At 51.8% G+C, this 17,273-nt stretch overlaps 2 non-coding genes across 2 annotated transcripts; one reads left to right on the top strand and one right to left on the bottom strand.

The window, feature by feature from the left end:
* Window positions 1–1,413: 1,413 nt before the first annotated feature.
* TRNAK-UUU (transfer RNA lysine (anticodon UUU)) lies at window positions 1,414–1,486 on the bottom strand. Its single transcript has one exon. It is a non-coding gene; the product is annotated as a tRNA-Lys (tRNA).
* Window positions 1,487–9,187: 7,701 nt separating this feature from the next.
* On the top strand, window positions 9,188–9,303 carry LOC127041030 (U5 spliceosomal RNA). Its single transcript, XR_007771612.1, has one exon. It is a non-coding gene; the product is annotated as a U5 spliceosomal RNA (small nuclear RNA).
* The last annotated feature ends 7,970 nt before the right edge of the window (window positions 9,304–17,273 follow it).

The raw sequence follows: 17,273 nt of genomic DNA, 5'->3' as shown, positions 1-17,273 counted from the left end.
TATTCTCAAACCCTGAGTCAGTTGAATCAGGCTTGGGGGCTTGTGCTGCAGGGTTATAAAATTACAGTGTAGACACTTGAGCTTCAGCCCAGCCTCAGAGACCCCACGAGGGGTGAGGGTTTCCAAGCCTGGGCTCCAGTCTGATCCCCAGGAGCCCAAATCAGATCATCCAGGTCAGTGGGATTTTATCACAGTATAGATGCCCTCTTAGGATATGTCTACATTACAATGTAAGCCCAGGGTTAGCAGAAGTCATGTCAGCAGCCCCAACACATAAACATAAACCACGAGGAAAAGACCCACCCCCAAATAAGCTGGGCAGTGTCCTTCTCCCTACGGTTTGTAAGTCCAGCAACCAAAAGTCCTTAAACATGAGCCCCCCCAGCACTCCACTCACAGCTGTTGTCCTTAGTCAGTGCAAGCCCAGAGGTGTCTCTGTAGAGTTCACCTGCCATCCTGAGTGGAAAAGAGGGAAAATAAGAAGGCACTGTACATCACTGTCTTGTCTAGGAACTCACTCATCCCTCCACTGCTACCCTGTCCTAAAGTTGATTTAACACCTAAATTTTAGTATTCAGACCCCAGCCCACTTGGTCCTGGAACCCTTGTCCCCCGCCTACCAAGTGCTATTGAATTGAGGGTGAGTCCTTCAATCAGGGTCTGCCAAGCACAGTTGTGCTGCCCTTGATTCACACAACAAGGATAACAACTCTTTCTTTCTCCTGTCCCAATAACAAGGAGACTGGGAATCCAACACGAGCCAAAAGTGATCATTTTGGCAAGCAATGCAACATATTTCCAACGCACTGTAAAATCCACATGCAGACTCATACACGAAACCTTGCAAGAAAATCTTCCTGAGGGAGTCTGAAGCACCTGCTGCTGGAGGGAAGGAGGGAGCCGTGGTTTGGGATTGAGGGGCACTGGGAATAGGAGAGGCCTGTGGGTTGGGATTGATGAGCAGTGTAAAAAGGAGGGGGCTGTGGGTTGGGATAGAGGAGAAGGGTGAAGAGGAGTAGGCTCTGGATGGGAGTGAGGAGCAGTGTGCATAGGAGGGGCAGTGGATTGGGACTGAGGGTCACTGGGAGTAGAGGGGACATGGGTTTAGGCTGAAGAGCATCATCATTTGGGTATCCAGCAGGATAGAGGAAGGCCGCAGGTGATTGTAATTCCTTAGAGATATTCTGTTTTGTTTTCTGTGTGTGTGTGTGCATGCAAGGGAGGAAGATGCTGTGTGCCCAGAGGCCTTTATTCCTCCAGGCTGCAAGCACAGAGAGGATGTCAGGAAGTTGCCCCTTCAAACCCACACACACACAAAGGCCCTTCTTAGGAAAGGCACAGTCTTGAAGAGAAAAAGTAACACCAAAGAGGACATCAGAAGAACAAAGTTTAAAGATATAGTGAGTAGTTTATTACCTGACCAGGGACTTGAACCCTGGACCATCAGATTAAAAGTCTGACACTTTACCAGCTGAGTTAGCCAGGCTCACAACAAAAGATGGTCAAGTTATGCAGAGGAGAAACTAGTCAAGAAAAAGGGAAATGGATACAATATGGGAAACCTGCTGCTCTGTCTCTCTTCCCAGCCCTGGCCTGGCTTGGTATTAGTGCAGGTTAAAAAGACAGGGAAATATTGGCATCTACCAGCCTTTCATAGCTGTACAAGACTCAGGCACAGTACAGAGGTGCCCATCTGCAAGTGCCGAATGGTTGGATTGGCTAATGCAGCCTGTAGACGTGCAGGGCACACTGGGATATACAGCCAAGTGTCCATCACATCATTATTTCAGAGGGATAATGATAATGATGGGAAGCTTCACAATTGACTCAGTAGTTGCATACAAAGGTGCATGTTTGGCAGTTACATTGGGAAATTCTGGCTCCTTCTCAGGCTCAGGTTGGCCACCCCAGTCTAGATGTAGAAGTTACAACATTGAAACTTGAAAGAGGGACCAATTTCCCCATCATTTCACACCTTTACATCCAAACATGATGACTTTCTGAATGAAACCTCCTCGCTCAGCCAGAAGATCTTGGGGTGGGTGTAGGAGTCACTGGGTAAAATTCTCTGGACTCTGTTCTGAATCAGGTCAGAGCAGAGGTACCTAGTGATCTAGTCTGGCTGTAAAATCTATAAATCAACCTCAAATATGGTGTGAAATTAATCCTCAGGAATGGCTGTTCCCCACCCAGACCCAGCAAAGGGCTTTCCAAGGAAGGGGGCTTTTGAGGAAGGAAAGAAGAAAGATATCCTTCTCTTCCTGGAGGAACTGGGCTCTGCACTTTGGACAGAAAGGAGGGGAAGGAAATGGCCACATGATGGCAGCAGAACTTAAGAAATGAAACACAACAGGCTTCTGTGCACATTGATTCTGCACAGTGAACGAACCTGACTCCTGTATCATGAAAAGCCAAAAAGCCATTTCTTTGTATGACAGGGAGAAAAGAGTTCCAATCATTCCTGCCCATTTACTTTTGAATTATTTTACATTATAAAGAAAATTGTAACAAAATTAGTCTGAGCTTGAGCTGCCTGTTATTAAAAGCCTGTACCCCAATTCAGTTCCAACTGCCCTGCAAGAAACACCCCCAGGTCCCTGCTCACCCCAGAAAGAGGAAAAAGAGAACCCCCCACTGGACACTGTCCTTGACTCCAGGCTGCTGTCCCGGGGTGTCCCAGGGCGGCACTCCCCCATGCTCCGTGACAACTGGTGGCAGAGGTGGGATCTACTGCACCCTGTGGACGGCACTTCCTGCAGTAAGTGACTGGGGAGCAGTAAAACTAAAGGACAGTTTTAGGGGTGATTAACTCCTGGGAGTGTGTGACCAGAGAGAAGGACTTTTGCAGTAGCAGGGTCCCCCGGGGGATTGCAGTGAGTGTTCCCAGGGGCAGAGGCGTCTGCAGCTCGACCCTGGCAGAGAGGTGGTGACCTCAAGAAGGACTGGCACACTAGGGGTCTCCATGGAAATCGTGGGGAGCAGCGAGCACCCCGGCCTGTGAGTGGCCAGCAGGAAGATGTATGCCAAGTGGCGCAAATGCGACCTGGTGGAGCTGTGCAAGCAGAGGGGGCTGCGCAGTGGGAGCCTCACCAAAAACCAGCTGATTGCCCAGCTGGAGGTGGGAGATGGCTTGAATGAACTGATCCCTGTCTCTGAGGGAAGCAGCCTGGCAGATGCAGTGCAGGCACCAATGTCTGTCTCTGCTAGTAGTAGTCAGCCGGCGGCTGAGGGCTTCCCGAGACCCCCCCTTCCCGTGCCTAGGGGAAGGGCAGGGAGGAGCCCAGCGAATACCGAGGGCACCGTGACCCCCCCCCGGCCAGCAGGGGATCCTCCCGGCAAAGCTCACCCTCCAGGAGTGGATCGTCCCGGCCACGCTCGGCATCCATGGAGCAGAAGCGGCTGGAATGGGAGAGAGAGCTAAAACTGAGAGAGCTGGAGGATCTTGAGAGACATAGAGAACATGAGGAGAGACAAGGCCAGCGGGAACTGGAGGAGAAAGAGAGACAGCGTAATCATGAGCTGGAACTGGCAAGGCTGAGGGGCAGCGGGCCCCCAACTGCAAGGAGTGAGGCGGGGCCCAGGACTGCAGGGAGCTTTGATAAGTGCATCCTGGCCCAGCGTAAGGAGGGAGAGGATATGGATGACTTCCTGGATGCCTTTGAGATGGACTGCGAGCTCCACCTGGTAGATCCTGTGGACAGGCTCAGAGTTCTCACTCCCTTACTGGACCCCAAGGCCGTTGCATTGTACCGCCAACTGGAAGGGGCGGAGAGAGGTGACTACGAACTATTCAAGCAGGCCCTGCTGCGCGAGTTTGGGCTGACTCCTGAGATGTACCAGGTGAGGTTCCAGAGTCAGTATAAAACCCTTGAGGTCTCATATCTGCAAGTAGCCGTCCGCATGGAGGGATACGCCAGCAAGTGGGCAGATGGGGCCCAGACAAAGGGGGACCTGGTTAAACTGCTGGTACTGGAGCAACTGTATGAGCAGTGCCAATCCGACCTGAGGCTGTGCTTGAGGAACCAAAAGCCAGAGAATCTGCGACATGCAGGGCAGCTGGCTGATGAGTTTGTGAAGAGCTGGACGGGAGGTGGCAGGGAGGAGTCCCAAAGGAACAGGCTCGCTGCGATGCAGAGAGAGAGTCATCCTGGGACCTCCCAAAGGGGGAATAGGGAGAATCCCGTCCCAAGGGGAACACTCAGTGTCAGGGACAACCGGCTGGTTCGAGGAGACCAAGGGGACATGAGCTTCTATAAATGTGGCCAGAGGGGCCACATACGGTCCCAGTGCCCCAGGGTCAAGAACAGACTGAGCAGACTGACTCCACACCTGGTTAACTTGGTAGAGACCCAGCTGGATGAGGGGCAGCATTCGCAGGAAAGGGGGGCTGGCCGCGTACCTCCTGCGAAGGAGGGAGAAGGGTGCCCAGTCAGCTCCTTTGGGGGGCTGGATGTTCCAGGCTCTGAGTTTTTGGTTTACAGGGTGGGAGCGGGGCTGCCCCTCCGGAGAGAGTGCCTTGTTTCCCTGGAGGTAGATGGGAGGAAGGTCACTGGGAACTGGAACATGGGTGCAGAGGTGACTCTGGCCCGGCCTGAGGTGGTGGCCTCAGATCAGATGGTGCCCGACACCTACCTGACTCTGATGGGCGTGGGCGGGACCCCATTCAAGGTGCCCTTGGCGAGGGTACACTTGAAGTGGGGGGCCAAGGAGGGCCCCAATGACTTGGGGGTACACCCACATTTGCCCACGGAGGTGTTAATGGGGGGGACCTGGAGGTCTGGCCAAGCAGCGCCTGGGGTGCCCTGGTAGTGACCCGTAGTCAGAGTCGGTACAGGGCACTGCGCCCCTACAATGCGGAAGGTACTGTGCCCGAGGTGCAGGACCCTAACCTGGTGGGGAGGGAACGCCCAGGGACACAGCTCAGAGAGGCTGTGGCCTCAGACCCAGCCGACGAGAGGGAGCAGGTCCCCATCCCTGTCCCAGCTGCTGAGTTCCAGGGCGAGTTGCAGAAAGATCCCTCCTTGCGGAGGCCAAGGGACTTGGATAACCTCAGTGCGGTACAGTCCATGAGGAGAGGTTGCAAGGAGAGGTTCCTGTGGGAAAGGTGGCTTTCGTTGCCAGTTCTTGGAGGGGCCTGGGGAGTGGCGGTTCGAGCGGGGGTGGGGCATTGCCTTCCCTCTCTAGCTGTGGGAGGGGGCTGGGGAGTGATACCTCGACTGGGGGTGGGGTGCTGTCTCCCCTCCCCAGCTCTGGGAGGGGCCTGTTGGCTGGCAGTTCCAGCGGGGAGGGGGTGCTGGCTTCCCTCCCCAGCTCTCGGAGGGGAGCAGAGAGTGGCGGCTCCAGCGGGGGCAGGGCACTGGCTTCTTTCCGCAGTTCTGGGTGGGGTCTGGAAGGTGGCGGTTTGAGCCGGGGCGGTGCGCTGGTTTCCCTCCCCAACTCTGGAAGGGTCGCGGGGATTGGCCATTCCAGGGTGGGAGGGGCACTGGTTTCCCTCCCCAGCTCTGGGAGGGGTCTGGGGGGTGGCAGTTTTACCGGGAGAGAGGCTCTCGTTTCCCTCCTCAGCTGAGGGGCACCAGTAGCGCAGTGACTGGAAAGCCTAGTGGGGAGCCCAAGGGGCTCTGGGTTGGGAGTGAGGAGCAGCGGTAGAGCAGGGGGGAAACTAGGGAGCTCCGGGCCGAGAGTGAGTGGCAACGGCAGCGCAGTTACTGAGCATGTCAGTGGATAGCCCAGGGGGCTGCGGGTCGAGAGTGAGGGGCACCGCTAGAGCTGGAAGGAAGCCAGGGGGCTGTGGATCGGTAGTGAGGGGCACCATCAGATCTGTGGGTCTGGAGGTCAGGACTGGGATAGCAGGGGCTGCGGGTCAGAAGTGAGGGGCACCGGCAGCGCAGTGATTTGGGAGCTCAGCGGGGAGCCCATGGGACTGCGGGTCAGGAGTGAGGGGCACTGTCAGAGCTGGATGTGCTCAGGAGGCTGAGGGTCGGGAGTGAGGGGCATCGGCAGAGCCGGGGGAAGCCCAAGGTGCTGTGGGTCGGGAATAAGTGGCACCAGCAGAGCTGTGAGTCTGGAGGACAGGACTGGGATAGGAGGGGCTGCTGGTTGGGAGTGAGGGGCACCAGAGCGCAGTGTCTGGGGATCTCAATGGGGAGCCCAGGGGACCGCGGGTCAGGAGTGAGAGGCACCGTGAGAGCTGGATGGAGCCCAGGGAGCTGCGGGTCGGGAGTGAGGGGCACCGGTAGAGCTGGGGTAATCCCAGGGGCTGTGGTTCAGGAGCAAGGGGCACCAGCAGAGCTGTGAGTCTGGTGTTCAGGATTGGGATAGCAAGGGCTGCGGGTCAGGAGTAAGGGGCACCAGCAGAGCAGAGAAGCTAGAAGTTAGGCCTGGAATAACAGGGGCTGTGGGTAGGGAGTGAGTGGCACTGTCAGAGCTGGAGGGACCCCAGTGAGCTGCGGGTCGGGAGTGAGTGGCACTGGTAGAGCTGCGGGAAGCCCAACGGCTGCTAGTCGGGAATGAGGGGCAGCGGTAAAGCAGGGGGGAACCTAGGAGGCTGCGGGTTGGGAGTGAGGGGCACCATCAGCGCAGTGACCAGGGAGCTCAGCGGGGAGCCCAGGTGGCTGTGTGTTGAAAGTGAGAGTCACCGGTAGAGCTAGAAGGAACCCAGGGGGCTGCGGGTCGGTAGTGAGGGGCACCAGCAAAACTGTGAGTCTGGAGATCAGTACTGGGATAGCAGGGGCTGCAGGTCGGGAGTGAGGGGCACTGATGGAGCAGTGACTGGGGAGATTAGCGGGGATCCCAGGGGTTTCTTTGTCAGTAGTAAGGGGCACTAATAGAGCTAGGAGAATCCCAGGGATCTGCGGGTCGGGAGTGAGTGGCAACAGCAGAGCTGTGATTCTGGATGTCAGGACGGGGATAGCAGGTGCTGTGGGTCGGGAGTGACTGGTACCGGCAGCACAGTGACTGGGGAGATTAGCGGGTAGCCCAGGGGCTGTGGGTCGGGAGTGAGGGGCACCGTCAGAGTTGATGGAGGTCAGGGGGCTGCGGGTCATGAGTGAGGGCACTGGTAGAGCTGGGGGAAGCCCTGGGGGCTGCGGGTCGGGAGTGAGGGGCACCAACAGAACTGTGAGTCTGGTATAGCAGGGGCTGCTGGTCGGGAGTGAGGGGCACCAGCAGCGCAGTGACTGGAGAGCTCAGCGGGGAACTGAGGGGGCTGCAGGTTGGGAGTGAGGGGCACTGCTAGAACTGGGGGGAACCCAGGGGGCTGCGGGTCGGGAGTGAGGGGCACCAGCAGAGCTGTGAGTCTGGAGGTCAGGACTGGGATAGCAGGGGCTAGGGGTCGGGAGTGAGGGGCACTAGCAGCGCAGTTACTGGGGAGCTCAGTGGGGAGCCCAGAGGCCTGCGGATCAGGAGTGAGGGGCACCTGTAGAGCTGGAGGGGCCGAACTGAGCGAGGTCAGTTTAGCCAGTGACCTGGGCAAATTCAAACCCACCAGCGTTCCCAGGGATGCCCAGGTATCCTCACCCAGTGGGGGCAGGCAGCGAGCTCCTTGCTCTGGGCACAGCATCAGAGTCAGCATGAGCCCCCTCTCCAGTGTGCAGGGGGGTGGGAGCATCTCTCTCTCCCACTCAGCCCCAGGGGGCTGGTTACAGGTAGGCAGGTATCCTGAGCCCAGCAGCCCCTCCCCCCTGCCAGAAAGGTTATTTGCATTTTCACTGACCATTTCCATCCTAGCCAGTTGGTTCCCTGGATTTGAATTCAAACTCTCGGCCGTTACAGGAGCAGGACCTGGATCCTGTCCCAAAGAGACACAGTCACCCCCCAACAGGGCCTCCCAGCCAATATTCTGGAGAACCCCAACGACCAGCCAAGCCCGACCCCTCCTGGGTCTGCACAGGAATCCAGGCCATAAGCAGGGCGAGGGGCTTCACCCCAGGGACCTTCACCCAGGTCCCACAGCCCCTCAGCATCTGCTACTGCATCACCACAGTTCTCTATATCCCAGGCTCTTGCCACCCCAGGCGTGTTTCCCCACTGACCCTTGGGCAGCCCCCTATGTCTCTCTGCTCCACCATCCCCAGTCCATGCTGCTGCTGCTGCTCCTGCAGTTTTTCCTCAGGATCTTACTCTGTCATGGTCCTCTTGCTCTCTCTGACTCTGCTCCCATCCCATCCGTCTCTGATCCCCTGATGGGGAACCCGATCGTGAAGACACTCGTCTGGTTGGGGACCAGATTCTCGGGGATGCCTGGTTGCTGCTCCAGCTGCTTCCAGATCCTCTTGTAGCCCCATCTGGGTCAGGAATCTGCTCCTCAGACGTGTCCTTCTCCTACCACTAAGGATTAACTGTGCCTTGGTGAACTTCCCCATGTGTAACCCTCTCTTTATGTACAGGATCACAGTATCCTTCTCAAGGAGATGGTGATAGGCCATCATCTCACCATTCTCAAGTTGCTCTGGACTGACAGGCCTGTGTGCTCTTGGCTCCCCTATGGTTTCCATGGACGCGTAAAATCGATTTTATAAAACCAGTTTTAATAATTTCGATTTTATGCTGTAGTGTAGATGTAGCCTGAGAGTCCATGATTTTTAAGCTGTTCCCGTGCATCAGGGTGAGCTGCAGCTCAGGGAACTCCAAGGACCTGAGGCGACCTACTTTGCAGCAGAGGCAGACCAAGCAGCAGGTACAACGCGGGGTCACACCCCGGCCGGCAGATAGAATCTCATGTCCGAGACCCCGCCTCCTCTTCCTTTGCAAAGTGTGTGCTGTTGCTCCGGATTTTAGCTGTGAGCCAAGTGCCCTCTTGCTTCTCGTCCAGGCTCCGTCCTCCATGTGCCTGGGCATCAGCAGGACTGTCTCAGGAGAGCAGCTTCCCCACCCTCCCCGCATCCCAATCTCCGCCCAGCTGGGAAAGGAGCAGAGGCAGCCCGGAGAAAAGACTCCTTTGAGCGCCGGAGATGGCCGGACCATCTTATTTGCATACTCACAATGCACTGCGCGCAGCGAAGCGAGTCCCTCATCAAGGGGCTAGTTTTACTCCCTGTGTCCCCGGTTCCCATGATCCAACTCGGGCTGTCAATCGGTTCAATTCCATTTCCTCTAAAAACTCTGCAGTTTAGCGGGCTGTGAGAGTACTCACCCTGACTTGTGGTAGCATACGCGGTTGCCCCGGCAGCGCCTCTGCCCTGTCTTCTATGTATTCTGTTTTCTCTTCAGTTCGTATAAATCTTTCACCTTTTACTAAAGATTTCCGTGGAGAGGAACATTTATGAGTTTGTACCCATTTTTTTGAGGCTTTGCTTTGGTGAGGCTGTTCTCTGTTGTGAAAAGAACAGAAAGGGATTACCTGAACTGGTGTCAGTGGCTCGAGCTTCCCTATAAACAACTCAGAGCTCTGAAAATGACTGTTTGGGATTTTCTATCCCGTTATTTTATTTTACTTTGAGCTCATCGTGTTAGTGAGATGGCTTCCTATCTAGCAGGGGACACTTTTGTGATGGGTATTCTGCTGGCTCTTTGGTTTCGGAAGTTATCGGTTATCACGGTTGAAGAGCAGCAAATAAATGCGGTGTTGTTTGTGTTAAGGTTTGGTTTGTCCCAAGAGTGTATGGTTTGGAGTCATTTGTAACTCTGCGATTAGTTATTGGCAACGGCTTGTTATTGGGCCGTGAGTTGAAAGGCTGCTCTTGCAGATTTTAGTTTGTCGTTGTTGGAAGGTCAGTTAAAGAGCTGCTTTCTTTTTCTAGTCCGTGAGGGTTCTTACGCCACCCTCCTTGATATACCTTCCAGAAGGTGATTGCATGGTTTCCCTCACCTCCCCACAGAAGAGAAATTGTCCATCCCTTTCCTGTTGGGAAAACACCAGTGTTTTCAAAGGTTTTGCCCAGATGAGGGATAGTTCATAGGAGCAGAAGAGGAGGAAGGTTGTGGCCCTTTGAGTCAGATTCCTACCTAGCGTTTAAGGCCAGAAGGAACCAGCCGATCACCTCAGGGGGACTAAGGGGCACCAATGCCCCAAATAGTGAAGAATTGCTTTGATGCAATTGACTGTATGTTTGAGATAGTTCGGTGGGAAGGAGCAGAAAAGAGCATCGGGGCTGCGGAATAGCGCTTGCATATTCTTTCTTTGCCCTGGTTTGCTGTAAGAGTTAGGGTCCACACTACAGTGTTAAATCGATTTAAACAGTGTTAAATCGATTTAACGCTGTACCCGTCCACGCTACAAGGCACTTAAAATCGATTTTAAGGGGTCTTAAAATCGATTTCTGTACTCCTGCTCAATGAGAGGAGTAACCCTAAAATCGATATTACTATATCAATTTAGGGTTAGTGTGGATGGAAATCGAAGTTATTGGTCCCATTCTTTTACTGAGCTACCCAGAGTGCACCGCTCCGGAAATCGATGGTAGTCTAGGACCATGGACGCACACCACCGAAGTAATGTGCCCTAGTGTGGATGCGTAAAATCAATTTTATAAAACCGGTTTTATAAATCTGGTTTTAATAATTTCTATTTTATGCTGTAGTGTAGACGTAGCCTAAGTTAAGCAGGGTTGCTATGAACTCTACCCTGCCATCTGTTGGTGATCTGTTGTAAAGGCCTTTTGAGGCTGATGTCATTTGCATGGTTCCACCCACTCCGGATTGCATGATGGGAGTGCTTTTCCAAACAGTCATTTTAGCTGCTGTGGGATCCCCAATCTCTTTGTTATTGGGGCAGGAGTAATGCAGTGTATTTTCCTGTTCGTTCTGGATCAAGGAGACAGTAACTGTACCTGGCATTTGAGGCCGGAGAGCTTCACCCTCGCCTGAACTCACCCATTTAGGGGTCTGGGTTCCAAAGACTCAAAGCTTGTGGGAGGTTGGAATGGATGTTTGTTTTGTTGGTCTGTGTTTGTAGGTTTTCTTCCTACTGTCTAAGGTGTGTAAAGACAGAGACGTTTTTGAATCTCTTTGAGGTGTTGTTGGTATTGCAGTCATTTGCCTTCAGCTTATACCACTCTGTTTTTTTCAGGGTATTCTTTGGTTCCTGAGAGGTAAAAGGCTGCTGTGTGTGTGGTGTTACGAAGTGAGGTAGTAAAGGTTGGTGTTGCAGAGGTGGTGCATGTGCTACAAAAATTGGGTCCCCCCCAATGCCAACCCCAGCTCTGGTCCCAGAGTCCAGAATTTGCATAAACCTGCCTGCTTACCTGTGACTAAGAATTTGAAAGTTGCGTCCTACAGCTGATGTCCCAGTTTGCAATCTGCAAAATTTCCTTGCCGTTTGAGCCGTAAGAAGCATTTTACCTATCTATGGAGTTGTTTACAAGTTTTAGTGTGGAAATGAGATGCCAGCCCAGCAGTTTATGTATGTCTAAACAGTGCATTTAGTCATTAACGGCTTTTTATCTGTGGTACAGGTGCAAATATGTGTTCAAACTATAAAAGCTCTATTTTTAAAATAGAGAGATACATAAGACATAAAACTTACATTTACAGATTTCACAAAAAATCTGTACTAATAAAACACAAACATCTTTTTTCAATCTCTCTTATTTCACTATGCTTTGGAACCCAGGTCCCTTGCCTAACGAGATATATGTAGGTTCAGGTGAGTTCCAAAATCACGAACTGCTAAGTACCGTTCTACTGTCCTTGATTTATATCACCAGAATAACTGCACTTTATTACCCCTGCCCTAATAAGAAAGAGACTGGGGATCCCACAGCAGCCAAAATGACCCTTTGGACAGGCACCCCCATCATGCAATCTGGGGTGGGTGGAACCATGCAAATGACATCAGCCTCAAAAGGCCTTTACAACAGATCATCAACAGATGGCAGGGTAGAGATCATTCTCACCCTGCTTACATCCTCCCCCCCAGCCAAGAATTGGTGGTCCTGATAAATCACATTCCTTATTATACCAACTCATTGGTATTGACTGTGAAGTTATGGCTACCAAAAGTAGCCACCCACCTCTGCCTTGTAGCATCCAGCTTAGCCCTTGTTAACACATAAGTCAGTGGATTGTTCTCTGTCCACACCTGAAACTAAGCACAACACAAGTAGTCTCGAAATTTCTCAGTGATGGCCTATTTCAATACCAAGAACTGCTGCTGGTGGATGGGATAGTGAGTTTCGCTATCAGACAGTCCTCAGCTGGCAAAGCCTACAGATTTACATTTCCTTCCACTTCCTGGTATGGGACTGCTCCCAGACCCTCCAAACTGGCATCAGCATGCAGGATAAACGGTTTGTTTGGGTTAACAAGGATTAGGACTTGCACATGAATCTGGCAAATAATTATTTCCCGTAAAGCCCTGTCACTTTTCTCTTCCCACCATGTCCCAAATGGAGAAGAGAGGAGCCCCTCCCCTGTCCCAGGCCAGAAACACTGGATTGGAGAGTGGGAGGTGTTCATGACTCAGTCCAGGTCTGCTGGTGCTGTAAAGGAGAAGGTTTCCTTTCTCAGTCCAGGTCAACTGGAATTGTTGTTGCAGTGGGGGAGAGATGTCTTTCAACTGGTTCTTTGATGCTTTGGTGAGAGAAGACAAGCAGAGCTTTTTCGTCCTGTGCAGCTAAAATCACACACTTCTTCATTGCTTTTTGCTCTACCTTGGTTTTTCTCTTGCATCTAAATTTTCTTTTTCCTGGCCTTATGCCAGAGCATTCACAGCCAATTCTCTATCCTAACTCTGAATCCTCTACTGCAACCTGAATGTCTCATTCTAACACCACCCCAGAGTCTGCACCCCCAGAGCCAGTGCCTTCATCCCTCTGCACTCCAACTCTCTGTCCCATGTAGCCTGATGTAGGGTGTACTAATAATATTAATGTGGATAATTTGATGAAAATTTAATTGATTAGCTTACATTTAATTTAGTTTAATTGAGTTACAAAGTTACAGTTGCATTACTGCTATTCAAAAGATGCATATGGCATTATATGCAACAAAGTTTTGATTAATATACTCACAGCCTTCCTTGATAACCTGGTGGTAAGAGACACAGGACCAGCCTTGCAGTTCAGGTTTCTCAATTCTTAAGTGAAAGATGCAGTACTTAGAAAAAGCTAGTGTTACTTAGGGTTTACTTGAATATGTTAAACTTAAAATCAAAACCTAATAAACAAAGAATAACAACGTAGGGAAACCGAACTTAGCCAAGTTCCCTTGAAACTTAAAGTTTAAGAACAAGTACAGCCTGCTGATAGTACATAGAGAGAGAGTGGAGGAAGTAAGTCAGAATGATAGAGCGAAGTGCTCTAGCGAGGTAAGTTACCTCTTTCATAGGGCACAAGGGCCGGAAATCCTTCCTCCTATGCCCAAATTTCATTCCTCACTCACAAAACATTAGGGTACATTTTCTTTATACACTAGTATGTTTGTGCTTGTTGATGACATGTAAATATGCACTTAAGTTACCTTGTAGTGTACCTGTTAAATCTGTGGGTACAACACTGAAAAAAACCCTATGCCATTCTCCATTGTCGATTGGTCTAGGTAAAGGTCTTGGACAGGCATGGGTACTTATCTATTTAAGTAACATGATAAAGGTTGATTTTCCTCTCTGAGTAAAAGGTCACAATATAGATATGCTAACTTTGCCTTAGCTTAACATACAGGATATGGCCTGTAGGTTCTCGTAAGTCATGTGTCTCAGTCCCCTAATCATTTTTATTGCACTTTGCTGGACTCTCTCCAGTTTGTCCACATCCCTTCTCATGTGGGTCCCGACCCCAAAAGTACTCACATTTCACCCCATTGCCCCCAAAATGCCAGCTTGTAATATGTAAATAGGGTGCTGCCATGGTCAAGTCACTCCCGAGCTCTCCAGCAGAGCCTGCTGGCGGAGAACAAGGTGAATATTAGCCAGGATGTCACTCAGTCAAATCCCTGTGCTCCCCGCAGGTGGTATCGGAAAGTTCCAAGATGGCTCATTTCCCTTTCTCTCATCAGCTTCAGGCCCCAAGGTTACAAATGCACAAACCAGTTGGGATTCTCCCCTGGCCTCAGAGTGTGAGGCTGCTCTGAGGGGATGGACTTGCACACTTGGGATATTAGTACAAAGATACAATTTCAATTTCTCTTAGAGAAATTGGAGGGCAATTTATATTTGGTACAAATCTTATTTAGTGAAAGGAAAGCTGCAGTGACAGCCTGGTTACTGGGGTGCAAAACACCTTTCTCCTGGGAGAAACAAGAAGTTAGAATTAGAAATTTACATAGTTTGTTCCAGTGTTGGTACAGGTTTAATTTTGCTTCTGTGTAGGTTTGTTTCAGGCTGTGACCGTTTTGTTTTATTGGGGTGTTTTAGTTTTTTTAGTTGGAATGGAGCTTTTAATTGACATTTTCTGGATTTGAATGGCTGACCTGCAACACCAGTTTTGACATAGTTCTGCATATCTTATACAGATTTGACCAGTATTCAAGGATTCAATTCCTTTATAGGAGGTTTTAGTCGTCATTCTTATTTATTTGATGTTATTTTATCATTCTGCTGTAGCACACTTTTTTGATAAAATGTTGAAATTATTAATTTACAGCATTTGTTAGTTTTTATTTTTACAAACAAAGTTTTTTCTTAATGTTTGGGTTTTAAATTAAGCCTAGTTTTTGGTTTCAATTTTCATTTAGGTTTTGGTTACTGATGGGATCTTTAAGAAAACTTTGGATTCAGTACTAAAATTTGGACAGATTTAGAATATTTAAAGTAAACCCTGTTTATTATTTTATTTTAATAAAGTTTGTGTTGCTGTAAACCCTAGCCGGGGGGAGAGGAGATGAGCCTGGCCTTTAACTGAGAAAGAGCAGAGGCACGGCCCCCGTGAAGGGTGGGGCCAGGTGATGGGGGGCACAGCCCCCCAATTTTTTTTGTCTAGCCCATTTCAGTCCCCCACTAAAGGAGAAGAGTCTGATGCCACCCCTGCTGGTCACTGGGTGTCACTGCTGCTCCATGGGAAACATGCTCTGTGCCTTACCCAGATTGGTGGGAAACACACTCTGTGCCTTATCGTGACTGGTCCGTGGGTGTCACTGCTCGTAGAGTGCAGACACATGCTGTGCATTATGCCACTTGACCAGTGGGTGTCGCTGCTGTATCGAGAAACACCTTCTGTGCATTACCTTGAATGACCACAAGGTGTCACTGCTGCTCCAAGGGATACATACTCTGTGTGCTACCCTGATTGGCCACTTGGTGTCACTGTTGCTCCAAGGGAGACAGAAGAGCGGCCAGACTGGTTCAGACGCAAAGTCCATCTAGCCCAGTATCCTCCTGTCTTCTGACAGTGGCCAGTGCCAGGTTCCCCAGAGGGAGTGAACAGAGCAAGGAATCATCAATTGATCCATCACCTATTGTCCATTCCCAGCTTCTGGCAAACAGAGGCTACAGGCACCATCCCTGCCCACCCTGGCTAATAGCCCTTCATGGAACTATCCACCCTAAACTTATCTAGTTCTTTTTTGAACCCTGTTATAGTCTTGGCCTTCACAATGAATTCCACAGGTTAACTATGCAACTGCCCTGAGTTTACCACTCTCTCACCTAGCCAGGTTGTATATGGAAAAGAGGATGAGGATGAGGAGAGCCATGATGTGTCTGTCACTGGCTGGTGTGTCAGTTTCCTCTAGGCAGCAGTGCTGCAGGCTCCTTTGGTCTGTGCCCATGCAACTGTGTCTGGGGAAGGGGGAGTAGAGGTTCATGCTTCCTAGCCCCAAGCCCCATCCCCAGCAGCTGGAGAATCCAGGCCAAATTTAACCCTGGCAGCTGGGCCGGGATTAGCCTGGGCTGGGGTAGGGCTGGGGAGGAATTGGGAGGGAGACAGACACACCTGGTGTGAGGGAAGATCCTCCCATTCCCTGCCAATCCCCTTCACTCCTTGCAGCACAGCACCCCCTAGCATTTCTTTCTCTGTCATGGGAGCTGTCTGCTGCTTGCTTCTCCCTTAGCATCATCTCTTCCCATCCTGGGGCACTGGCATTGCCCATCCTCTGCAAACAGGCAGGCCCCGGTGTGCCCCATGGCACTACCCTGCAATTGTGGGGGCAGCTGTTGGATGGAGCCATATCAAAATATGGGGGTGGGCAAGGCTGGGGACCAGGACTCTTGGGTTCTCCCCTCAAACGTGGGAGGGGAGTGGAGGTTAGGGGGTAGAGGGGGGGGAGGGGCAGGGCTGGGATCCAGGGATACTGCTTTTTCTGGTTTTCTCCACCTCCTGCAGCTGCCTCGATCCTTTCAGTGCGTTTCTTGTTCCAAATTCATTTGCTGACTTGTGTAAGTCACCCCAGAGTTGGCTGCATTTCAGTGTTGAGTGAGGCACCCTTGGCTGCATCACCACCTAATCGTGCCTCTCTCCCCCTTCGGGTGACCCTGCAGCACTCAACAAATATCCATAAGATCATGGGGCACTTTGAGCACTGGGCAGGCAGGGGCCAGGCGCCCAGCCTTCCCTCCAGTGAATGGGACCCACCACACTTTACTTTTTACAGGGATTAAAAAGGGGCAAAGGGGGGCAAATCAGAGGAGGGGGTGGCCAGGGTCTGAGCAGGGGGTGGAAATTGACTGGTCGGAGGGTCAAGCAGCTGGAGGCACAGTTAGGAGAGGGGCTGAAGGGCAAAGTCAGGGAGGGGGAGAGGAGCCAGAGTTAAGCCCAGAGGGAGGCGCTGCCAGAGGGTTAAACCCTGGCACAGGCAGGGGCCGAGGGGTAACAGTGATCCCGGTGGGCTGAGACTCCAGTGTTTGCAAACATGGGTGGGGGGAGCAGAGGGCTTTTTTATTTCCCCTCTCACAGGCAGCACCTCTCAGCATGGGCTTCCCAGGGCTGGGCTCTTAAAGGCACAGGCATCCCACTGCCTAGACACTGCAGCTCCTCTCTGATGTAATCTACTCAGGTGCTGCAGTAGGAGACTCAATTCAGTGAAACTGGGCATTCCCTATATGCCCCCCAGCCAGGGGGCTGTTGTCACGGAGTGTGGGGGAGTCCGGCCCTGCACCCCTCTTCCTGGAACCCACAGTGACTCTCAGCCAGCCAGTAAAACAGAAGGTTTATTGGACAACAGGAACACAGGTTACAGCAGAGCTTGCAGGCACAGTCAGGACCCCTCCACCGAGTCCTTCTGGGCTTTCAGGGTGCTTGGATCCTAGCTAGGATCCCCTGAATTCCGCCCACACAGCCCCAAGCCCAAACTCCAACTGCTTCCCTCCTGCCGCTCCCTTCCTTTGTTCCCCTTCCCGGGCAAAGGTGTTTGACCTTTCCCCTCCCTTACCTAGCTCAGATTACAGGCCCTGGCATCGTCCAACC

The sequence above is a fragment of the Gopherus flavomarginatus genome (assembly GCF_025201925.1).
Source record: "Gopherus flavomarginatus isolate rGopFla2 chromosome 13 unlocalized genomic scaffold, rGopFla2.mat.asm SUPER_13_unloc_1, whole genome shotgun sequence".
Taxonomy (NCBI): domain Eukaryota; kingdom Metazoa; phylum Chordata; order Testudines; family Testudinidae; genus Gopherus; species Gopherus flavomarginatus.
This window is presented reverse-complemented; position numbering and strand designations above follow the sequence as displayed.